Source organism: Culex pipiens, chromosome 3, assembly GCF_016801865.2.
Source record: "Culex pipiens pallens isolate TS chromosome 3, TS_CPP_V2, whole genome shotgun sequence".
Taxonomy (NCBI): Eukaryota; Metazoa; Arthropoda; class Insecta; order Diptera; family Culicidae; genus Culex; species Culex pipiens.
Window position 1 is genome coordinate 136,520,699 of NC_068939.1, and position 26,251 is coordinate 136,546,949.

At 36.6% G+C, this 26,251-nt stretch overlaps 1 protein-coding gene across 1 annotated transcript in view; it reads right to left on the minus strand.

Moving 5' to 3' along the window:
• The window catches only part of LOC120413750 (uncharacterized), a 154,221-nt gene extending 133,550 nt beyond the window's left edge, over positions 1–20,671 (minus strand). Inside the window, exons 1-2 of the mRNA XM_039574682.2 lie at positions 20,215–20,671; positions 10,422–11,461 (exon numbers count right to left, since the gene is read on the minus strand). The gene's annotated coding sequence lies outside the window, so the exon portion shown is untranslated. The remainder of the gene's footprint in view (positions 1–10,421; positions 11,462–20,214) is intronic.
• Between the last annotated feature and the right edge of the window lie 5,580 nt (positions 20,672–26,251).

Here is a 26,251-nt window from a genome sequence, read left to right on the forward strand (position 1 = left end):
ATTTAGCAATTCTATGGTAATATATTGACATTCATTTGAATTAAAAGTTTGCAAAATTAAGTTTAGATAAGTTTTATATAGAATGTCCAGAGTTATATAAACTTTTATACTAAGTAGTTAGTAAACTTTATATTCAATCCAAATTATTTTTTCAATCAGTCAAGGATGCCTATTTGGAGTTGGGAGACTGGATTTATGGTGATTTGTCAACAAATAACATTATTTATGTTATTTTTCGAAATGTGTACAAACTTTTTTTGCACCTTTTTTATTTTCGTAATAGTATTTGTTATATAACTTTTTATAGAAATCATCTTTTCATGAGCTTTTTGTAGCAAAATGTTTGGCATGAGTTTCTGAACAAAGCGTAGTACTAGGTTCCTGTCAAACTTTAAATTTTTTACATGTTTCATCTCAAAATGTGCTTAATGCCCAAGGGGTGTAAATACTTTTTCTACATACTGTATCTAAATGAAACATAATCATGACTTAACGCTGGCCATAATTGTTAAAATTAGGCTTCACTGTTATATTAGTTTGTTTTTACTTTGTTGTTGTTTTTAAGATTGATTTTATTACTCATTTTATAAACTAAAATAAATAATAATCATTTGATTCATAAAAAAATACTATGAAAATCTGCGTAAAATGCATCCAATATTTAATAGGATTGTTAATGTCTAAAATAACCTTTGTATTCTCAAAAAGATTGAAATCGTGAAAGAAATCGTAAATTTAAAGTAATTTACTGGAGTACAAAAATTCAATTATTGAGTGAATTCAATTTGAAAAATAATAAAAAAAAATCAAGAGTTAGAACATATCTTTTAAACTAGTATGCTTGGGATTCCTAACTTTTCCCGACTTTTTTTCGCCGATTTTGAAGAATTCTTGCTTTTTTCCCGACTTGAGTGGCCACCCTAGATGAACTGATTCTTATGCATGCATTCCATATGTCAAAAGAAGCCATTTTACATCACTCGTTTTTACACCCAAGTCTCCATGCAATTTTGCGCTGAGAAAATGTCCTACAATTTTAATTTTTTGACTTTGTTGACAGCACTGCTGGTTGCAGACGCGTAGAGCCTTCTAAAGTATAATTTAAGGGAAAAATGTTTGTTTTTTTTTTTTCAAAAATCTAAAATCACTAAGTTTGAATATTATAATGTTATGATTGAATTGAAAAAATTTTAAAATATTTAATATTTTTAGAACATTGAAAGAACATTGAAAGAACATTGATTCTCACAATAGTCTTATTTTTTATTGCTGAAAATCAATATAATAGTTTCAAGATAGATCATTTGAACAATGAGGTCTTATTTGGTGACACTGAGAGAAACCTTTTTTTATATCCATTTTATACCGATCAATTAGTTCTTGAAACAAAAATTGCATGAAATTTTCTCAAATATCTAAAAATAATTTTTGTCGTGCTGCTTTTTCTCGATGAAATGTTTAAATATGACAAATGAAATAATTTTGACATAGGGAATTTTTTATGGAAAACCAAACCTGCAAATGAAAGCCGATTCATTTTTAAGGTAAGGTATAGGTTTATCAACAGTGAATTGAAATCCATCAAGTATTACAAAAATACTTGCACTTCAAGATTGGCTTAATTTTTCCAAATAAAATGCCCACGTAGTAAATGGATGGCCCCTAACGTGGAAACTTCAAAAGTAATTTTTTGGACCCTTGAATTGTTTTTTTTTAATTCAATTTTACGCTATTTTGAAAAGATAGAGTTGATTCCAAAATAGAGCAAATCCATGTCAAATAGAGAATCGGTTGTACAGGACCCTCTTCGATTTCAATGAAACTTTGTAGACATATTAACCTACGTTTATGTAAGCCATTTTTATGTATATGGAACCAGTTTTACTCGATAATGACATTTGAGAAGGGTATTTCGTAATTTAAATATTGATGTATCTCGAAGCCGTTGCATCGTATCAAAAAGTGGTCAAAGACAAACTTGTACGAAATCGATTTATCGTTTTTTTAGTTTAAATGTCAAAGACAATTTATGGAAAATTGGACGAGCTTTTCGGTGGGATTTTTAAAAATTGGCTTTTTAGGTCATAGGAAAAGGTCCCAAGAATTGTTTGAAATTGTGCCAATTTTGAGTCTACAATGGGGTGATTTTTTTTTGACATTTTTGAAAAATCTAGATGACACTTTCTGGATCGATTCCTTGGGCAAAATTAAAAATCTGTGCCAATTTTGAGCCAAATCAGCGTTGGAACTTGTATGGGAATTTTTGAAAATGTTGTGGTTAGTATGGAGAAAGGCAAAATTTTCAATTTCAAGGTATGGTGGTTAATTGTGCCAAGGGTAAGATTCTAATGCGATATTAAACGCTCTACGGTTTTGTCCAACAGTGCAAAGCGATCCGGGTTGATCCTGAAAAGCTATCAGTGATTTAAACAAGAAATTTTTTTAATATGAAATAAGCTCTAAACCATAACCGATTTGGCTCAAAATTTGCTCATATGCTTGCTATTTCGTAAGGGATCGAGTCAGGGGTGTCCCTAAAATCTTTTTTTGTCACCCTAGTGTATACACGATTAGCAACATTCCGTGATCAAAATGCACAACATTGAAACCAACCTCGGCCCAGGTGTGGTTGAAAATGACGACGATGACGATGAAAACGAAACTTGTCCATCGAGAGTGGTTAGGCAGCGTAACAAGTGGCACATGACATAGAAATTAACGACCGAAAACTGCGATCGTTTTGGGTTGTCTGACCGCGATGGTTAGGTTTTTACTAGGCGAAAAATCGAAAACTAACTCAAAGAAATATGGCATGTTTGTCAAGAAATTGGATTTTTTTTTTTCTAGTCAAAACCCACAAAGAATAACTGGTAAAACCAGGCCCCCCATGAAACGGTATAATTCGAGCTTCGAATCGGAACTCTCCATAGACCACACCGTAGCGGTACACCGCGGTAATCGTTGCATGGTGCTTCCAGGTCTTCGCGGCCTCAACGTCAATAGTTGGAATCTTCGTACACGCTATTAATTCTACGCGAATAGTGAAAACAGCTGGACTGTGGACTGTGTCGCGGGTACACCCAAACAAAAAACATGAGGCATATTATGTCGTGTAGCACTTGCAAGGGGAATGATGGCAGTCAAACAGCTCAACTTAGGATAGACAACCTGTTTTGGGTGTACAGATTTGAAGCTTTTATTTTGGTAATCTACATAAAGCTTTTGTTCTTTTCTTCTTCAAATTAATTGGAACAAAACTTATTGAATGTCTACACCTTAAAAGCTTTTCACCCAGTTAAGAGACCACACACTTAACATTGCTTGGAGGTAAACAAAGCCTGTGCAGAACGCTTTCAACTCCCTCTTCGGTCTGCTGAACATCGAAACAACTGTTAATCTACCCAGTATTGCATATAGAACTGCGCTGTGTCTATGCGATAAACATAACACAGCGCTATTGCGCATCAACCTGAGCTCCGTTTTTTTTCGTTTTTGTTTTTGTTTTGCGAGCCACTCGCCGAGAATGGCCCGGCTATGAATTTATTGAAAATTTATGATAATTGAAAAGAGTCATAACCATAGCCACAAGACAGGTGTGTGATGGCCGAGGCATACTGTACCGGGCCGAGCTGGTCCGTTATCATCGGCGGGAGGCTAAAACGGGTCGGGTTGCACACATGAAGCCGGGCCCCCGCCTGATGGCCATCGGGCAATTTGGATTTATGGTAATGGAGTTGGGTCAGCTAGTTGGACCGCGGCCACATCAGCGCACACTTCGGAGCTGCTAATTTACCATAAGATTTGTGTTACGTGGCGATTGTTCTGGCTCATAAAAAAGCGTGCAAATTTTGCGGGGACGAGCTGGGAATGCCTTATTTAAGTGTAAATTTAGCGGTTGCGGTAAATGGTGCACTTATCTTGAAAGGTAGAGGAAACTGTTTAGGAAAGGAACCGTTTTTCATCATCAAAGAGCAGTTACGAGCATATCTTTGGCAAATTTTATGTAAATTACCTAAACGTTTAACTAAATAATCGCTGATCCCTCTTTGCCTGATGGGATCGGAAGCCGGACAATACTCAATGACTTTGAAATGAGACCGAGAGAAGTTAGGTCATTCTTTGACCATACATTCCCTATGACAAAAGAAGCCATTTTTCATCATTGATCTTTTCATACAAGTCTCTGCACACAAAATTTCTTTTTGGCTGATGTGCAATAAAGTGTTACTGAATTTTCATCTACTGAAATTTTAGTAAACGATTGAGTAATTTAGATTTTATTGAATTCTCAGTTAACTGATATTTGTAACTTTGACAGATGATTTACTGAAATTTCAATAAAATGGTTGTCAAAACAACTGAAATTTCAGCAAAAGAAACGTCAAATTATTTTGCTGAAAATTCGGTAATTTTCTTGTGGAAGCTTGACAGATCATTTGCTGAAGATTCAGCAATCATTGCTGATATTTCAGTTAACAAAATATGATTTTGCTTGCCTGCACAGGCTTTTATACTGTTAGGTGTTAATTCAATTATTTCATCAATCGTTAAAACCTAAAAAAACAGGTGGTTAGCATCGAGGCATTTGCTATTAACATTTTTCTTACATTTGTTTCTAAAGATCACAAAACAAAATTAAAAAAAAAAAAGAAAGAGGATGTTGTCTCGGCGGCATCAAAACAATAAGTCAGAAATGACATTTCAGTTCGAAAGATATGAAGTTACTGATTTTTCAGTCATGTTTTTACTTATTACCGAGTTTCACCAAATGTGTTGATTACTGAATAGCATTCAGTTATTTATTTTACTGAAATGGCAACGCAAAATTTGCAGTGTATACAATTTTGAGGGTTGGCCATTAGGGTGACAGTAAAAATGGGACATTTTGAAAAATCCTAGATGACATCTTGGATGATTTCTTGGGCAAAATTAAGCGTCTGAGCCAATACCCAAATTGGTTGCGGTTTAGGGTTGTTGCTACTGAGAGTTTAAGTTTGTATGAGAATTTTTGGGAAAAAGTGTTAAGAAAGGTACAATTTTCGATTTTTTTTCGTGGTGTTAATTGTGTGGAAATTTTGACAAAAAGTGAGTTTCTAATGTGAAATTTAACGTTCTGTAATTTTGTCCAAGAGTGCAAAGCGATCCGAGTAGATCCTGAAAAGTTTTTTTTTATCAAATTTAACGTTCTATAGTAACCTTAAACCTTAACCGATTTGGCTAAAAATTGGCACTGATAGGGGAAGGTGGGGCAAGACGACCATATGGGGCAAGAGGAACAATCGCTCCTACGGCCGTAATTTGTACAATTTTGATTATTTCCAGTATGAGGAATTGTTGCTAGCAATGCAATTAGCTGATTCTACTACCACATAACCGCCAAAATGACGTAAACGCCACGGGGCATAAGATTTAATGAAGTTTTTTTTCGAAACCTTTGTTTTCTTATAATATTTGGAAAGTACAAAATAAGGCTTAGGGTTCGTTTTAAGGCTCATTTTATCAAAATGCTATTTTTCCTAGATCAGTAGTGTCCCTACAAATGACATGCACCTATTACAAAGTATGATTTAACTTTTGGTTGTTTTTGTTGAGAGCTTTTAAAAAATCTTGTTCAGGTGGGGCAAGTGTACCATATGGATTTTTAGTATGGAAAAAATTACGAATTGCTGCAACAACATACTTTATTGGGAAATAAATACATGAAAGTACTTAAAAACGGATAAACAATCGTTAAAAAAATTGTACATACAAAGTATAGTGATATTATGAAAATTTACTATTTATCATCGAAGTAGTATTTTTTTTCGTTAAAACGATAAAATTTTTAGTAAAATATTATTATTTAATCTAAAAATGGAAGAAACCATTCAAATACATTCTAATCTGATCTATCTAAGTGATAACAGTTCAATTGTTAGCAAATTACCATAATTTTTTCATGCATTGTTCCTCTTGCCCCAACGGGTTGCTCGTCTTGCCCCAATAGTTGAGTAGAACGTACGGAAAATCAAAAATTTTAAAATCAATTTTTCACATTAAAAAACAGGATTTTTTAAAAACTTTTTAAACAAAGTCTTAGTCAAGACCTAGAATAAGATGATTATAATAAAATCCGCAAGATTTTTTAACTTTTTAATGGGTTATAACGAGCATTTCCTTAGCTTGTTACACTTGCCCCACTTTCCCCTACTTAATTTTGCCTAAAAAATTGAGCCAGGGTGTTTTTTTTAACACTCAAACGCTCGGGTAGTCATTTGACCATTTGAATCTCATAAATTTTGGTAGAATTGAGCAAATTGGATGCTTCCGGTTGCATAAGATCCAGATTTGTCTATTTTTTGAACTGTCAGATTGAGGACAAATATGGTCCGCTTTTACCGTAGATATTCCGGATTCCGTTGTTGTGCCTCGACCCCCCTGTATGGGTTTTTGGTCAATATAACAATAACTTTTTTACAGAACAATGCCGGAAATGATGATAAACTTCGAGGCGTCATTCGAATACATAAAATGCAAAAATAATTGACATGGTTAAGTCCTACGGGGCACCGGAGACGGTTCCGGATGGGAACCAATCCACATCAGCTCAGTGAACCGTTTCCGGATGGAACCTGTTCCGGTGCCCAAAGTTCTTGACCATGTTACGTATCTATGTAGGATGATGTATTAGGATGATGCCTTGATGTTTTGCATCATTTCCGGCATTGTTCTGTAAAAAGTTATTGTTATTGACCAAAACCCATATAGGAGGGTCGAAGCACCCCAACGGAATCCGGAATATCTCCGGAGAAAGTGGACCATATTTGTCCCCCATCTGACAGTTCAAAATATAGACAAATCAGGATCTTTTGCAACCAGAAGCATTCAATTTTGTCAATTCTACCAAAATTTATGAGATTTTTAAGAAAAAACGTTACTTAATCCACCCTTAGGTGGTTGGTGCCTTCCTCACATTTAAAGTGTGCTATCCAAAATGCAAAAAGTGCGTAAATAACACTTAAGTGCTTATAACTTTTAATAAGGTGGTCAGATCTTCAATGTTTTGGGCGCATTGGAAAGCTCTTTTGAATACCTATCCAACGATAGGTCGCATGAGAGATCCGGACAACGTTTTCATCAGAGATCCGGCCTCCAAAAAGCGTATAAATAACACTTAAGTGCTTATAACTTTTGATAGATTTGTCAGATCTTCAATGTCTTGGACGCGTTGGAAAGGTCTTTTAAATACCTTTCTGAAAATGTAAAGCATGACGGGTTTTCTTACAAAAACCACCCTTTTTACAATCTTCCGGACTTTTGCTAAAATCGGTTTTTAGCATAACGAATGACGCCATAACGGACAAAATCGGTTCAGCAAATGTCGAGATAATCGAGTGACAATTTTTTGATCAACATCCCACCACACACACAGACATTTGCTCAGAATTTGATTCGATAGGTATACATGAAGGTGGGTCTTGGAGGTCTAATTGAAAAGTTCATTTTTCGAGTGATTTTATAGCCTTTCCTCAGTACTGTAAGGAATGCAAAAATAGGGGTCAAAATCAATTTTTTTATCACCCTATTGGCCATACGAAATTGCCATGTTAGATGTATATTGAGAAAGGATTTTCTAATAAATTCTGTGTCTTTAGCAAATGATTAGAACAAAGGGTCCTGATTTTCGGTTCAATGAACAGAAACCACTCACTCATCGCCTATCCATTCGTCGCCTATTCCAACCCGCTAGCATTCATGAGCTAATGAGTCTCGCAAGCAGCCAGCGAGTGGCCCGAACTGTTCACTCAGCGAACAAATACATCGTGAAAATATTTGCCTACTCCGTCGCTCGACGACACTCACACACTACCATGCTCAGCGAAGAGCCACTCTCACAAAATGCCAGCGCGGCAGTCTTTTTGTCTTCACGCCCTCAGTTTGTCATCAATTTGATTTTTTCTTGGTGGAAGTTTCTTTGAATGGTGTCTATGATGTTATGAAATCAAAATAAATGCACAATTTAATTGATAACATTGATTTTAGGCAACCCAAATCAATGAGTATAACGCAGCGCATCAGAGAAAAAATGTTTTCAGTTCAGAGTGATCGGAGACGATCGGCCTGTCTGAACCGTTCGGAGACTGAGCCGATCAGAGAGAGAGAAGAGTAGAAAAGAGAGTGTTCGGGAGCGAATGGTGATAGAGTGACAAACGGTAGGAATTCATCAGGGCAGTATCGCGTCGCATGCTATTTGTGCTCGCGAATGGAGTGGTTGATTTTGAGCAATCAGGACCCTTGATTAGAACTTTAAAAATGTCATACAAAATAAAATTTCCCGATTTTTTTTATTTCTTTTTTTATCACTTTATAGTAGAATTTCCAAAATATTGTTTATTATTTTCGCCAAAAAAATCGTTTTTGCCGATGAGACATTTAACCGAAAGTTTTATTTTTGCCTTAATTATTACGTTTGAAAACATGTAAAAACTGCAATGTTCAAATGAATGCAAAAAACCGTGAGTTTAAAGGAAGAAATCTTTTTCAAACATTGTTCAAGAACTGATCATGTTCAAAAATGTGCAAAAACACAAAAAAAAATCCAAAGCTTTCTTTTAGATCTTTTAAAATAATTCAAAGAACTGCGCATGCATCAGAGAATGCAAATAAAATTATTTTTGAAAACATGTTTGTTTTCAAAGTTATGCTAATTATGCATGCAAAAAAAAATTTCAAGGCCAGTTTATAACAATGGAATGCCCAACACACGTCGAAATGTTCCAAATGTTAAAGAACTGGTCATTTTGAAAAGAATGCAAAAGCTCACATCCTATCGGCAATGAAATTTTTTTTAAATGATAAACATTTTTTCTTTTAAATAATACAAAGAACTTACTATTCACGATTCGTTTTCTGTAGATTTATATCTGAAATCTTCGGTGAATCGTGGAAACAACCCAATTAATAGGCACTGAAAAAAACAAAATCAGGTAATTGAATGGTATACTAATCAAAATATCCTTTTTTAAATTTCCCTAAGCTCATTAAGGGGTTACATCCATGTAGAAAATCGCAAAATTTCATATTACAGAAAATTTATTGAATCCAGTAAAAAGATGATTTTCAATCACTCCTTAAAGTTTCATGAAGATATTACATGATTAAACTGAGTTAGAGACGATTTTGAGCTCAACATTTTGCCGTGCGCAAAGCGGACTGTCAAACTTTCTTGGCGTTTTTTCTCGAAACACCGAGTTGATTTACGGGTGCCACGATATCTCGGATGGGAAGACCCTTAAGACATCCCGTGTGCATGACGAAGCCCGATTTTGAAATTTTGCTTTTTTAAAAAACACAAAAAATCAAAAACTGACGAATTTTGAAATAAATAACACAAAAATATTTTCATCTTTTTTTTTTTTGGAAAAATCGGCTTTCGTCATACACACAGAACCAGTTTAACAAGTCTTCACCAAAATTTTGAGCCGATTTGGTCAAAGCAGTGTTGAGATATCTCGGTAATGATACAACCAAATGTCTTCAAATTGTATTGTAAAATGTGTATGATGAAAACAGATTTTAAATAAAATTAAGTGTTTGCTCACACCAACCTCTGACTTTTTTGTCGATTTATATGTATGTAACCCCTTAATTAGAATGCAGATTTTGGCCCAAGTTTTGCCAAATGTATACCTGGCTAAACCAGATGTATGCCTTGCTAAACAGAAAAATAGAAGTATAAGTATTAGTCGAGTTGGTTTTGTTTGTAAATCTGTAGTTTTTTTTCAAAGGTCCAATAAACCAAATTTTCAGTTTTTGCTTTTTGGGTGTTGTTTAATACCCCTGACTCAAGGCGGTTTTAAAACACCCAAAAAGCAAAAACTGAATATTTGGTTTATTGGACCTTTTAAAAAAAAACTTCAGAAATGTACATTCAACATTATTAGCATTTTTTTTTTTTCAAGATACATGTTTGATGACAAAATCGCATAAAATTAACCTTCATCCTGAATGAACTTTTAAGTAAATTTAGCTAAAAAAAAACGCAAATTTCTGCTCAGCAACGCATCACACTCCCATTATCCACACGTTACGCAAACTCGCACTTATCTCAACCCTTAAACCACCGTTCAAATTGCATTACCCTCTCTTTCTCTCCTTTTCCGCGTATTTCTCAAAGCAAAACATTAACCCCGACGACGGCGGCATTTCACTAGACTTGGCTCTTCCACCCCCGACAACAACAAAAAAAAGATGAGTTAAAGTTGAAGAAGACGGCTTCCTACCCCTTCCCCCCCCCCCCCCCCGAAACCGGGTAACATTCAATAACTTGTGGCGAGGGGGGTGTATTATTAGTCATGCTAATAATAGGCTTCTTTTCGGATGCAAGTTCGCTAAAGCGATTTCTTCTTTTAAAAACAAAAAGAGCAAATATAATTAATTACCTGTTTGCAATGAGTTCACGTAAAAGTTCACGTCTCGTTGATCGTCTCCGGTGCTGTCTCTGTCTCTCTCGTGTGTGTGTGTCCGAGTGCGCTGATTCGACTACAATCCACAGAGCAAAAAAAACTACAGTCCGAGATAACAGTGATAACCGAGGTTGAGCTTCCACAGCTTTGAATTCTTCTCACTCACATTGGCAAGCCAAATTATTCACCTTTTTTCCTCTTCTTTATGCACTTGTTTCACTTTCGTGTTTTTTTTATTTAATTTTTTTTGTTTTCTTTTCTTTATTTCACTTGTTTTTTTTTTTCTTAAATTATTCCTCTCTTTTCTGTTGTGATGGCTCTTTCTTCGCCCGTTACTCGCGGCGCGAGTTTAATTGCGGGCCTTTTTTCCGCGAATTCACCGTCAAAAATTTTCCCTTTTTTTTCGAGCTTAGCGTTTTAAGCCTGGTACACAAATGTGCGCGCACGCGGGGAAAACGATCAATTAGTTGCAAAATTTTTATCACTCACTTTTCATTCGCGTGATTTGGCGCTCCACTCGAAATCCGCCACAATCAAATATTCAACATGTATTTGCTGAGTGCCTAAAGTGCTCACTCGCGGGGGTGGTGTAATTAGAGGAGTCGATCAACTCTTGATGGAAGAGGAGGAGCAATCGATTTTCACTTTTACTGTGCGCGGGTCCAACCGGAACGGTAATCACTACCTAGAACCGACTTGGTAGGTTGGAGGTTCAAAATGAAAGTTGTTGGCTCACTGGAGGGCTCGCCCAAGCGTGAACGATCAGCAGAAGTTTCGAGCTTCGGAGCCAGCAGTCATAAGTCACTTGTACACCACTGGATTCGCTGTTGCCAGCAGGGCAAAGTGCGTCGACAAGTCTTGGTTTTGTTTATTTTGGGTGTTCGGTGCGGGATATTCTCTTCTCTCACTTGAAGGGTGCAATTTCTTCGGATGCGTCCGAAGAAAGGTCAAGGCGAAGCCGCGGTGATCAGGTTTGTTGCTGTCAAGTCGAGTTGTGGGTGTAGTTTCGGCAGCGTCTGGAAGTGGAAAAATTAAAAGATTTCATAAGCTATAGTTGTCGATTATATCTAACTGTATGTTCCTTGTGAAACTAATTTTACTGAATTAAACTAACACGAACACTGAATTACTAACACTTTTGCTCCAAACATCACTATTTGTATTAATTACTTCTGTTAAATTGAATCTTTTTCTTATTTTATGCTTGCAATATTTTGAAAATGAACAAAACATTTAGGTTTTTGCGAGCTTTTCAGTAATGTTAAATTTTAAATCTTTTCGTTGTTTTTCAGAAAAAAAAACACAATTTATCTTCAATAATTATTTCCCCAGTCATACATAATTTGCATGCTATTTGCCTCAGAGAACATACTGTTTAAAAAAAAATCGACAGCATCCTCTATTTGATTAACTAAATCATCCAAATTCATCAGTTTTGGAATATTAAAAAATACATGTGCATTAAATATCAATGAATGAAACATGAAACTTACAATTCAATTATTTCCAAATTTTCTTAACAAAATTATCGCAAAATGACAAGACAACAACTGCTAATTTAAAAAAAAAACTAACTTAATCCACCTATGTGGTTGGAGCCTTCCTCACTTATAACCAACAATTGCTGATATGATGGAATTGTACAAAAATTTCATCTATTTTTAAGATCCAGAATAAAAAAGTACATAAATATCACTTAAGTGGCCATACCTCGAGACAGAGTTGCCAGATCATCAATGTTTTAAACTTGTTGGAAAGGTCTTTTGAAAACCTAACCAACGATGGGTTGAATGGTGGATCCGGACATAGTTTACATACATTTAAGTGAGACCCGGCTTCAAAAAAGTTCATAAATGTCACTTAAGTGGCCATACCTCGAGACAGGGTTGCCAGATCTTCAATGTTTTGGACTCGTTGGAAAGGTCTTTTGATAACCTAACCAACAATGGGTCGGATGGTGGATCCGGACATGGTTTACATACATTTAAGTGAGATCCGGCTTCCAAAAAGTACATAAATATCACTTAAGTGGCCATACCTCGAGACAGGGTTGCCAGATCTTCAATGTTTTGGACTCGTTGGAAAGGTCTTTTGATAACCTAACCAACAATGGGTCGGATGGTGGATCCGGACATGTTTACATACATTTAAGTGAGATTTGGCTTCCAAAAAGTACATAAATATCACTTAAGTGGCCATACCTCGAGACAGGGTTGCCAGATCATCAATGTTTTAAACTCGTTGGAAAGGTCTTTTGATAACCTAACCAACGATGGGTTGAATGGTGGATCCGGACATAGTTTACATACATTTAAGTGAGATCCGGCTTCAAAAAAGTACATAAATGTCACTTAAGTGGCCATATCTCGAGACAGGGTTGCCAGATCTTCAATGTTTTGGACTCGTTGGAAAGGTCTTTTGATAACCTAACCAACGATAGGTCGGATGGTGGATCCGGACATAGTTTTCATACATTTAAGTGAGATCCGGCTTTCAAAAAGTACATAAATATCACTTAAGTGGCCATACCTCGAGACAGGGTTGCCAGATCTTTAATGTTTTGGACTCGTTGGAAAGGTCTTTTGATAACCTAACCAACGATGGGTCGGATGATGGACCCGGACATAGTTTACATACATTTAAGTGAGATCCGGATATATGTGAAAACACATTTTTATACATAACTTTTGAACTACTTATCGAAACTTCAATCTGTATAAAACTTGATCTATGGGACCCTAAACCAAGTCGAATGCAACAGGTTCGGGTCAAATCGGTTCAGCCAGTGTAGAGAAACATGAGCTAGTTTGTTGGTCACATACATACATACACACACACATACACACACACATACACACACACATACACACACACATACACACAGACATTTGTTCAGTTTTCGATTCTGAGTCGATATGTATACATGAAGGTGGGTCTACGACGTTTTTATACAAAGTTCATTTTTAGAGCAGGATTATAGCCGTACCTCAGTGAGGAAGGCAAAAACGTTATGACAAGTTCCCCACACTGCAATATAGCAGTAATAAAGTAATACGTGTAAAAATCCTGGGTGTAAGTGAAAATTGCATTCCTTTGTAACATATTATGTAAAATTACACGCATAATCATGTAGCCTATGTACATGAAAACCCCACTTAACCAAAACGTCAACTTACTCCGGCCCATCGTTCAATGGTTAATAACCGTGCGGGCTTAGGCGCAGGTCTCTTGCGTGCTAGGTTGGAACCCATCAGGCTTAAAGTTTTTTTGTGAGCGGAAAACTGCGCGTTCTGCGTGTAATATTTCATTCACACCAAAGTGATGCGATATAAGCAGCGGAACACCCTTGAAGAGTATCGGGGTCGGCATTTACAAAGCGGATTCAGTGGCAGTTTATTAATCAACTTGATGTTAACATGCTAAGAATAATGTTAACATTCCATAGGTTGCCTTCCTAATGTGCGGATGTATTGGCGAGCAATTAATTCAAATGAAAAAAATAAGATTAGGCCACTTCAAATATTGTTCAAATTTATGCTGGCAATCCCCTCAAAAAAAATTCTCAAAAAAGTGCGATGAAAAAATGTTGAAAATACTTTTATCATAAATCAGAAATGCATCTGGCTGAAGCAATTGCAATAACATTTGCCTGCATTGACTTTTATGTTAACCCTCTAAAGCCCAATTTATTGCAATTTTTTCTTCAAATTTGAGGAAATATTTAATCTTAACATTTTATTTCAATATTCATGGGTGAAAATCTGATAACTGTACATTTGGCGTTCAACTTTACTCTAACCTTAATTGTCTTTAATTATTTTTTTTACATTTCTAATTTCTATGCTGGTTTACAATAATATTTAAATTTCAAGGGCTACGGAATGTAAAATTAAAAAAATGAATAGTTTCAGGTTTATCAGTTCTTTATAAAAACTGGTTTAGCTAAATATAAACTAACCTTAATCACTAAAAATTATACTTGTGCCAAATCTAGAAATAATGTTTAAATCATTACATAATGAATGATTAAATTATGTATAGTACACTGAACGATTTGTTATCTTCCTATTGAATTATAGCAGTATCTCAAAATCACTATTCAAACCTTTGATGAAATATTGCGAGCAAAAAAACACTTAAAACTATAAAGCAATTACAAAACCTGGTTGAAGGATAAAAATCATGCTCAAAAAATCAAGTGTTAAACTTATTCTTCAACATGTGTCCAAATTACCCCACAAAAGGTGTTACCCCACAAGGTCTGTCCACATTACCCCACAAAGCATGTCCAAATTACCCCATAGGGGTGTTCATATTACCCCCCCACGCAAAATGTGGGGGTAATTTGGACACCTTTTAATTTATGCGATTACTTTTTCATCAAAATTTATCGAAATGACATGTATCGTTAAATAGTAGTTTAAGGAACAAGTTGCAAAAGGAGGATTTTCCAGCACGAGTCGTACATTTATCTAACGAGGTTCACCGAGTTGGATAAATACGACGAGTGCTGAAAAAAATCTAATTTTGCAACGAGTTTCAAACTACATTTTTGCATTTCAGAAAAACACCCATTGAGTGAATTATAAGTGTTCATGTTTTTTGGTCATAAATCGTTTGAATGAAAAAAATGTTGAAAAGTATTACTTTAAGTGCTGAAAAGTAGAACTTTTCAGCATTTATTTTGAAAAGTTCGATTTTGTTATTTTTGGTACAGAAAAGTACGCTATTTCGTCGTTCAAAAATGACAGGAAAAGTAAGTAGTTTCACGACGGAATTGCAAAAAAAAAATCGCTAAAATTTTTGTTTTCGTCAAATTTAACATTTTTTAACATACATGTAAAAAATCACAAAATTTCAAATTTCAGATTTTTTTTTAAATCAACTTAAAAGATGATTTTCAATCACTCCTGAAAGTTTCATGAAGATATTTTATGATTTAAGTAAGTTACATACGATTTAAGCTGAAAATTTTGCCATGCGCAAAGCGAACTGTCAAATTTCGCGAGCGTTTTTCTCTGAACACAGAGTTGATTTACGGGTGCCACGATATCTCGAGATGCGATGGACCAAATTGGCTGAAATTTGGGGTGAAGACTCGCAAGACATATCTCGTGTGCATGACGAAGCCCGATTTTGAAATTTTGCATTTTAAAAAAATACAAAAATCGAAAACTTTCGATTTTTTATATGGAAAACATAAAATATTTTTATCTTTTTTCAAAATAAACTTTTTGAAAATCGGCCTTCGTCATGCACACAGGACCGGTTTAACGAGTCTTCACCAAAATTTTGAGCCGATTTGGTTAGTGCAGTGTTGAGATGAGAGGATCGAAGCAGTCTACGATTGGAGAAAGACGTCAAAAAATTTCGCTGCTGCTTTTCTTTGAATTTTTGTTCCAAAAAATAAAACGTGGTTCCGGAACTAATCAGTGCAGTGGTGAATGGTGTTGTTCGTGGGGGAAATGTTCAAGCAATGGTTCCAGCGGAGGATTTTGAACAGGACGGTTCAATCAAGGACGTGGCTCGTTCCGGGTCGGTCGCGATACTGCTATGGAACGCGGAGGCCTTCGAAACTTCCCCGACGACCAGGGTGGATGTGGGTTCGCCTGGAAATGGACAACTTCCGGGAATCTGAAGGAACTGACCCAAATAGGAAAGGTGGCGAATGCAGAGAGCGAAGCGGTCGTCGGTCTCCTCGTGGATGGACTCGTCGAGGTCAAAACCCTGCAAACGAAACGGGAATCGGAGCCTTGGCGCACGGTTTAGTTCGTCGGAACCAGTTAAGGTGGAACGCAGTTGTAGCGGGGAGGTTCCGTTGCCGCAGTTTCCACGAAAGGAGAGAAAGGAAGACGACGGAGCAGATTACGAGTGGGGCGGCGGCAAGCTGAAGCAGCCCAAGCAGGAACCGGCATTTTTCCGTGTATTTCGGGCATGCGTGACCTTTGAAGAGAAGCTGATTTTGAAAATTTTATCAACTGGTGAGCTCGTTCTTTTTATAAGACAACCATACTTTCATTTATTCTGACATACACACACATCAATGAACACAAACCACGCCAATATTACTATATACGCGGTAGGGTGTTCCTTTGGTCGTTCGCTGTGAGTTGTGGATTGCCTGCTTCTCTAATGGAGGTTCGACTAGGGGGGCATGCTTATTAATTTCTCGTCGCTCCATACCCTCAGTGACGTGATGGGAGCAAGGGCGTCTATACAAAGTGTCCCTACACCCGCTACAAATTTCCGGTGCTTGGGGAGGGGAAAGGGGTTTCTTTTTATTCTTTGCGCCGGTATTTGTAGCACTAAAATTCGTGCAAAAAAACTTATGCACGTGGGTGTACAGATTACAGAGTAAAAGATGATCGAATTGTTCACCTAGCGCTCACATGTGTTCCAGGACCAAGTTGCCTGCGGGTATGGGGATCATACATACATACATACATACATACATTTGGTTAGTGCAGTGTTGAGATATTGTGGCACCCGTTTTTTGAAAATGCTAACTTCATATAGCTGTATCTCGGCAATGATACAACCAAATGTCTTCAAATTTATTTTGTTAATAGTTGAAAATGTATATTTTAATGTCCTGAAAACAGATTTTAAAAAAGTTTAAGTTTGTGCTCAAACCAACCTCTGACATTTTTGCCGATTTACATGTATGTAACCCCTTAACTAGTGTAAAATGCATTTCAAAATACTTTTTTCATTCAAATGTTGAGACTATGGCTTGTTACGACGTGAAATTTGAGAAAAAAAATCATAAATTCATTAACATTAGGCAAATTTGTAAAATTAGCATAACTGTTATGGTGTACAAAGCATTTTGTGATACTATTGATGTAAATAAAAAAAACCTTAACTGCTAACCATTTGTTATACTAACAACTCGTCACTTATACTAACTATTTCTTAGTTGGTACTAGCTGGTATTGCCACACATTAGTTGCAGCGCAGTTGTTCTTCCCTATTCGATCGAGCGGTAGATACCATAAAAATCACCCAACCACAAGAAACCAGTGAAACCTGATCGTCACTGACTTAATGTTGCTTCGGTAGTGTGTGTGTGCGCCGCAACATGCTCATGTGGCTGTGGGGGAGGCCAGACCCAACCAGCCCAGTTTTAAAAGAGCGGAAGTCTCTGCTCTCCTCTCTCCGTTTCTTTGTCTTTTCCAACTACGGTTGCTAGTGTTTGTGACCGAATCAGCGTAGAATGACGGAACGATCCATGTTGAAATGCGCCGGTATTGGTTTATGTTGCGCCTAGCTGGCTCGCGAGAGCAGGTTTGGGAGTTTTTATTTTATGTTTTTTTTTTTTCAATGAACCTAAATTCCACAGTGGTCCTCTCTGTCCAACGGCACACCGTCGCCCAGTTGTGTTCGTGTGCAACGGCCTGATGGTATGCGAAAGGTGCACGCAGAGAGAGAGATCTCGATTCCAACTAGTTTTGAAACGCGACTTAAGAAATAAAGAAAAAAACAACAGAATCAACTTGTATGGAAGGAAAGAAAGAAAAAAAAAAGCAGCAAGATTCGATTTGATACGCGACCAAATGGCGGAAATTTGAGAGTTTTGTATGTTTTGAAAAAAAACCTTGGAATTTGAACTGGACAGTTTGCACTTTCGCACAGTCTCGGAAGTTGAAACAGGTGACTTTGAAGCTTTGCTTTGGATGGATATTAACTTGTTGACAACAGGCTCGTCGGGTTGTGGTTGGTGGTGACAGCAGGTTAATGTGTCAATGAACTTTAAGTTGCCTAAGCAGAGCACGAACCAGATGCTTGAAATTTGGGAGAAGTCATGATTAGAAGGTTATTGGGAAGGATGTCAGCAAGTCTGGAAGAAGTCAAAATCGATAGTTTTTATGAAATTCTGCTTCAATGACAGAGTTTAGTAAAATTTACCTGAAATTACAAAAATAAGCGACGAACCTTCAATTGAAAAAGTGATTTGAGGCTCTGAAAGTCTAGTTTTGTCGCTTTAAAAAAATCTCCTAGCGGAGACTAGCTGGTATTTTGCAAATATGAATGTTAAGTTTCACAATTTTACCATTAAAAATTGTACATAGGAAAATTTGTGTGACCAAATTTGAAAGCTGGAAAACTCAGTGAGAATTCATCCCCAGATTGACCAAACGATTACAGCAAGTAATAAATGTGATGGTTAGCTAAGTCGTTTTGTTAGTCTAGCAAAGACGCAAAAACAAAAAAATTGCAAATGTAAAATTTTCCGAGGAAACTGATAAAAATATTTTTAGGCATAGGCTCTTCGGTCCCGAGACCTTCAAAAGAGCATTTTATGTATTCATTTGACCTTTTCAGTTGTAAGGCTAGATATTAGAAACTTTTAACTATTTTTTCTTAAAAGCCTATCTAATACCCTTTCTTCTGGGCTCAAGACAGCTAAAATCGGTTAAAATAGTGTGGAGCAATGATTTTTTGAAAATTGTGGTTTTTGCAAAAATCGACGAAAATTACCATTTTTTGGACCACCCTGACACGGTGTAGGTCACCCTAATGGCCAAACAAAAAAATACGGGTCTAATTATTTCGAAAAAAATTGAGCCCGATCGGAGAACTTTTTTTTTCAAATCCTGTTTACCTTTATCCTGCTCGTTCTAATTGTAATGATTAATTGACGTGAGCAGGATAGACTCTTTTTTTACTCTTAGACATTGGCCTATTATGTAACCAATAAAGCAACAAATTACAATTACAATTAGTGTTGATAGAAATTTCGTTTAGTTATGCCATATTTAATTTAAAACAAACCTGATGTTAACTGTTTTTTTTTTTTTTTTTTTTGTAAATAAACTTGTTTCATATTGATTTGCCAGGGCACAATAAAAAATCATGGGTCGTATTTTTGATAAACATTCTCCTCAAATATTTAAATCGAAGTTTTTTTTTACCCTGGATAATTATTACAGTAAAAAAAATTAAGAAAATTATTTAATAATGTTGTAGAATAATAATTATTAGTTTTATTAAAGACACTAATAATAATTATTCTAAAACATTATTAAACAAAATAATAATACTTGCTCGATTTGCCTTCCTCAACAAGGGAAACATAAAAAATATAGTGAAAAATATACAAAACAAAATAAGTTTCAAATTAATAGTTCACCATACTCAAATGGGAGATTGTTTAAGACAAAAATCAGAAACAATAGTTTACATTAACCAAAACATATCTTTAGATTTTTGCTATGCACTTTACCGATCACCCATCCTTGAGGGTCCCGGAGCACCAAAACTTCTTAGCATGGTGCTCTCAACGATAAATTGCCAAAACAAACAGGAACGTGAGCGGGGGATCCCCATGTTTCTTCCTCCCCTGTAGATTCAGAAATGTATTGATGTTTGAACACTCGTGCTCAAACTCAATCCAATTCAACGAATCATCTTTGCGGTAAACTTTACGCAGTTGGCCTGGCCGCTTTAACGTTTGTGATGTTTCAATGCAATCTAATGCAATGGGGCACTGCAATTTTTAATAATGACAAGAGGATGCTAGGCGTTAATCAACCTAAGGCATTTTCCAGGATGCCTTCGAAAGACTGGCTGCGCTAGGGTTAGATTAGATTAGATTAGATGCACTTTACCGATCACCTCTTAATCAATCACCTTCGAGCCTTTATTGGTGACCATTCCCTAACGATCGCTTCCAAAATTCTTCACAACACTGCCCGCCCATCACAATGCGCGCTAAGCTGAGCTATTAAACATCAGCATACACACCCAAACACACACACACACTTACTTATGCTTTCCTTCTGCTTCAGCGCGCACGTATTTTCGGCTCAGCTTTTATGCTGGCTTATGTTTATGTTTTCAGGCTCCCCTCCGAGCGACTTTCAGCGACGGTCGGAGAGAGCCGACGAATTTCTTCGTGTCTTCGTTCCCCGCTGCACACACACAACCACACTTGTGCGTGTACGCAAGATGTGCACACAGGTATCCCCGTACACACAGGTGAGATTTCGTAAGAAAGAATAAGTTTCTGGCTTAATCCACTGAATTTATAACGCCACACACCGTGTAGATTAGAACCGGATTGATAAAGAATAATAAACAGTAACGATAATGCACTAATTCAATGTACATACACACTAACAACAATGAATAAAACAAGAGATGAGGAGGAAAAAAGCCCGCGGTCGTTTTCGTTCCGCCGTCACACGTCCGCTCGGTAAGAAAGTTCGAATGAGACTGAAAGCACACCGAGTCAAAAACAACGGACAACGAGCGCGAACGAACGAGCGCCACCGCCACACACACGCACACTTGCAACAAAACAAACACCAGCAGCACGCAGCAGGCGGCGGCACTGCTGAGCCGAGATGCCGTTTCGGAATTCGAATGATTGCTTTGCTTTGCTGGGTGGCCTCTCCCTCCTCCCCCACCGGCTTGACGATCCCTCTCGCGCTCTCGTCACCGTTGTCTCTCCGACCTCACTCTCTCTCGGTCGGTGTTTTGCTGGACGGGGCCGCGGACACACAAACACACATACGCACAGTATAATACTTTCCAGGTGTTTTGTGTGTGCAGTGGAGCGTTGACGAGGATGATGACGATGACGATGATGGTCGCCGGAGAGACAAGATGGGCGGTTAGAGTGACCCATTGAAAGAAGTTCATTCAGAATGATTAACAAAAAATCTGTTCATTTCACATGTTCTGGCTCCCTGAACACACCTTCGACGAAAATTAATTAAGGGGAAATGTGGGCCAGAACTTAACTAAATAAACGTCATGATTCGAATTCCCGGACGCTTCGAAACCCGGACACTTCATCTTGTTTTATCAATTATTTGGATATAAGTTCGCATTATGAATGTCAAAACTGTGTTATTTGATGAATTCCAACATCAACTTTCATTTAAAGTTTGTTTGAACGCTGTAGTTAATGCCAAAACAATTAAATACAATAAAATTATAAGTTAATCAAAAATGCGAAACATTTCACTTGAAATATTTCATACGCTTTCGAAGCACCGGGAAAGCAAAACAGAAATTTATGGTTTCGATTTCCTTAAATTGTAGCAATTTTTTATGTAAACTATCGATTGTTTTAATGTTAACAGCGTCTTTGAGATCTAGAGAATGCCAGTGTCCGGATTTCGAATCAGTTTTTATCAGTGTCCGGGATTCGAAGCACAACAAGTCATTTTAATTTTAAAATTCTGATGAAAAACTGTTAGAAAAGACATATTTTGCATGCATTCTCCTAAAAACTGACTGTTAATACTACATCCTGATGATATTTCTACATTTCCAACTTATTACATGATTTTTTGCCAGCTATAATAAAAATGATATGCTACTAAGTGTCCGGATTTAGAATCATGACGTTAACTAACTAAATTTTCGGTAAAATTGCTGCGGTTTTATTCTAAGACACCAAGTTCTCCATGGAATTATTCCAAGAAACCAAGCGTCCCCATTAAATTTTATGATCTTATTGTGTCTCATGACATTGAATGGAGGCCCTTGGTATCTCAGTACAATCAAATTAAAATGCATTCCTCTGCGATGCCCATCATTAATAAACTGGCTATAAATAATCTACGTGCATATGTATTTCGTGTAGTACTCATGTTTGGCCAATAATAAAGTTTTTTTTTCTTTGAGGTGTAATCAAAGTAGCCATTTTTCCTTTATTTTTCTGCCTGAAAAATTGGTTTATTGGACCTTTTCAAAAAATAACTCCAAAACGTCTAAACGTATCCCGCTTACTCCGATGGACCAATGACTTACGATGTGAAAGGGATACACTCAATGTTTACATTTGTTTATAGGACCTTATCACAAAACAAAAGTCGAGATATGCCCATTAGGGTGGTCCGAATTCGGGCTATCTGGCCCATCACTAGGCTAAATAACAATTTTGAGCTCATTTTGACCACGGGAGCCCTTCCTCTAATCGCTTGAAATTTCTATGGGAAAAATCGTCAAAATATTTGGAGAACAGCAACTGCTTCAGGTTTTCATTTGTGGAGGGTGCAAAAGTCGTCCAATCTTTATCAATTCTCAGATGTATGACCTTTTTTAAATTTTGAACAACTTTCTAGAAGACACCACATTTTTAAGATTGTTTGGTGAAAAGATACTAGCTTTCGAAAAAAACCATTTTTGCGCCGCTATAAGGAGCAACATAACAAGTTTGTGGCAGGCAGATAAACGAACACGCTCATGCATTAAAAAATAACTGATACAATTTAAAAAAAAGCCGTCTGAGGAAGGCTTCCCGTGATCAGAATTAGCTCAAATTTGGAATTTGTCTTCAGGGAGAAGCCCATCAGCGTTAGGTTTTTTTTTAATTGTATTATTCTTATGGGTAATTCTCCGCCAACTCACACAGCAGTTGCCCCGACCCCTCTTCGATTTGCCTAAATTAATATGGGCCAGAACTTAAATAACACACAACAAAAATATGCTCAGCAACCAGGTGCTCCACAAAAATGTTCTAAAAACCATGCGCACCCATTAAATTTTTTATCTTACACACAAAATCCAGATAACACAGATCTGTGTAAAAAATTTGACACGGATCGTCCAAAACCGGGAATACACAGAATCTGTGTAAAAACCTTGAACACATAACTGAGTTCAGCCGTTGTCTGTCAAATCTGTGTATTTGTTTACATGAGGTTTATTTTTTAACATAGGGGTACTTGGTTTCCCAAAATTACCCAAAATTCGTAGCTTCTTACCAGAAACATATCATGTTTAGTTCAAGCGGAAAATTACCATAAATTTAATTCAGTTAATTTGCGCGTGGTAATGACAGTTGTATCAGAAAAGTTGTAGGAATTCCGGAATTCAAAAGAAGCTAGAAGCTCTTAAAAAAAATATGACGCATTCTCCAGCGACAAAACCGACAAGTTTCGACTGATAGATTCAAATCCGGCGTTTTTTTTTTTTTTTTGAAAAGGGTCAATAAACCAAATTTTCAGTTTTTGCTTTTTGGGTGTTTTTTAATACCCCTAACTCTAGGCGGTTCTAAAAACACCCAAAAAGCAAAAACTGTAAATTTGGTTTATTGGACCTTTTCAAAATAACTCCAGAAATATTTATTCATTTTTTCATTGATTCTATCCATTATTCTATTTCTTACTTCGTTTCAACGTCACAGAGTAACGAGCAAATGCAAAATTAGACTAAAAGTTAGTTTTCTACAGTCTCTATTTAGGTATAGAAAAAAATCTAAATCAAATCCAAATCTGTATTGTTATTTTAGAATTGAAATGGTTTTGATATCATTCGAGGCATATTTTGAAACTTAATCCACCTATGTGGTTGGTGCCTTCCTCACTTTTTCCCAACATTTGGTGATATGATGGGGTTGGACACAAATTATACCTATCTTCTATATATAAAAAAAATTTCGACGGTTTTCTTCGAACGCGAATCAATTCAACACGGAACGTCGGATCGAGATGCTCTTTGTTGCGTTGGGTTCGTATAAAGCTCCCATGAGTCCAAAACGGATTTGTTTCAGGCATTTTTTGGTTGAACTTTTTGCAAAAATGTAAATTCCGCACAATTTATTTATTGAAAGAAGTAAAAGCACACACTCAAAAGAAAATTTACAATAAGCACCTAAAATCTAGAGTTTTTGCCTCGTAGACCCGCCTTCACGTATACCTATCGGCTCGAAATCAAATTCTGAACAAATGTCTGTGCGTGTGTCTGGATGTGAGTCCGTGCACCGAAAAATATGCACTCGAATATCTCCGGACTGGCAGAACTGATTTGGACCGTTTTGGTCTCATTCGATCCGTCTTGGAGTCCCACAAGACCCTAGTGAATGAAGTTTAGAAAAGTAACAAAAACCAAATAGATTCCAAAGAAAAAATGGGTTGAGGAAAGTAATTATAATTTTCAGAAACAGACAGTGTGTAATAACTATAAGCTTTTTTGAAGCCGATATTTTGATGTAATGATGTAAGGTTATCCTGATAACCTAATAATAAGCTTTAATAATCTATTTATATTTGTTTTTTTTTTTATGTTTTGGCTTCCTCACTGAGGTAAACCTATAATCCTGCTCTAAAAATGAACTTTTCATAGAAAGCTTTATGTATACCTTTCTACTCAGAATCAAAAACTGAACAAATGTCTGTCTCTCTGTGTGTATGTGTGTGACCAAAATTGTCATTCAGTTTTATCAGCACTGGCTGAACCAATTTTGTTCAAACAAGTCACATTCGACTCGGTTCAGGGTCTCATAAGTACTGTTGAATTGGGTCCTAAAATGAAGCTTAGATTGCTGATATTATTGTTCACAGCGATAAAGCTTATTTTTCTGAGTACAATGACCCTTTGTACGACCATAAAGAGCTTAAAATGGATTTTTAAATCAATTTTGAAAAATTAACCTCGCGGTCCTTCTTGACAGAAAAGCTCCTACTTGACAGGTCGTTCCAAGGGGACCATAGTTGATCCATCGAAAAAATGTTGTCTTGTTAAAAAAAAATTTTGCATTAAAATGAAAAAAAAGTGATCAGAAATGGTTTTTAATCGTGTTTTTTACCGTTGTACATAAAAATTGGCATAGGGCTTTAGTACCCAATTGTTTGATTTTTTGGGTTTATATAAAACCACTCATCATGTTTTGATAATTTTCAATGCAAAAAGTTTTTTTTTCCTAAAATTTTTGTTTTCGTCTTATCTTACATTTTTGGAACAACTGAACTTGTGTAAAGTGCATTTTAAAACACTTTTTTCCTTCAAATATTGAGACGGGACCATCCATAAACCACGAGGACACCTTAGGGGCGGGGGGGGGGTCAACTATTGTCCACGCTCCATAATATTTTTTGTATGGAAATTGTCCACGAGGGGTATCTGAGATTCTAAAAAATTACCAAAAAAAATTAAATTGTTATTTCAATTTTCTTATGTTTTTTTTATTTCACGTCTGTTTGTCTGTGGTAATACTGCTCAGACGAGATACCCCTGTTAGACTGAAGTCCCGCGGTCGTGCCTTTCGAAGCGTTATCTACTCGAAATCGATCTTGTCCTGCCATTTTCGAGCGTTTGTCCTGCGTTTAATCGGCGTATAAAAAATTAGCAGGCGGTGATAAAATTTATGACAGATCATTACTTTTCACAAAGCAAAGTCTTCAAAATAAATTCTTAATTGCCAAATCCTTATAATTTTGTTGTAAAATGATATTAGTGCGAACAAACCAAATAAAAAAATTTCCCTGGACGGAATCCAGCAGCGGTGGATAAATTGCCCTCTCCGGAAAAACCATCATTTTGATCGGTGAGGATTCGGTCCTCCGAGCAACATGACAATGTTCCGGTGAAGACCATCAGGGATAACCAGTTGTCGGTCCTTTGGGCGGTGCGGTGGAGGAAGAGGTAAATTCTTAATTCACTTGTTTTTTTGTTTTTATATTTTCTTATATTACCTTTTCTCTTAGACAAGGACACAAACAAAACATGCAAGAGCTGCTTCTTTGGATCAAAATCGGCATACACTGATGACATCAATCATCATCAATCATCAATAAAGACAAATAAAAATTACTTTTTTGCAAAAAAAAAATAATACTTTTGATTGATTAAGCCCTAAATTCGAAACGTGAGCACCCGACAATGGCAGGACAACCTAAATAACAAAGTCGCCCGAAAACGGCCCGACAACGGCCCGTCAACATCGATTTTCTCAAACGTCGATTTCGACGATCGTCGGACAAATTGTTGCATATACGCACGAAAAGGGCCCGAATTCCGTCGGACAAACCGACGGAATTCGGGCCGTTTTGTCGAGCCGTCCGGCGGTT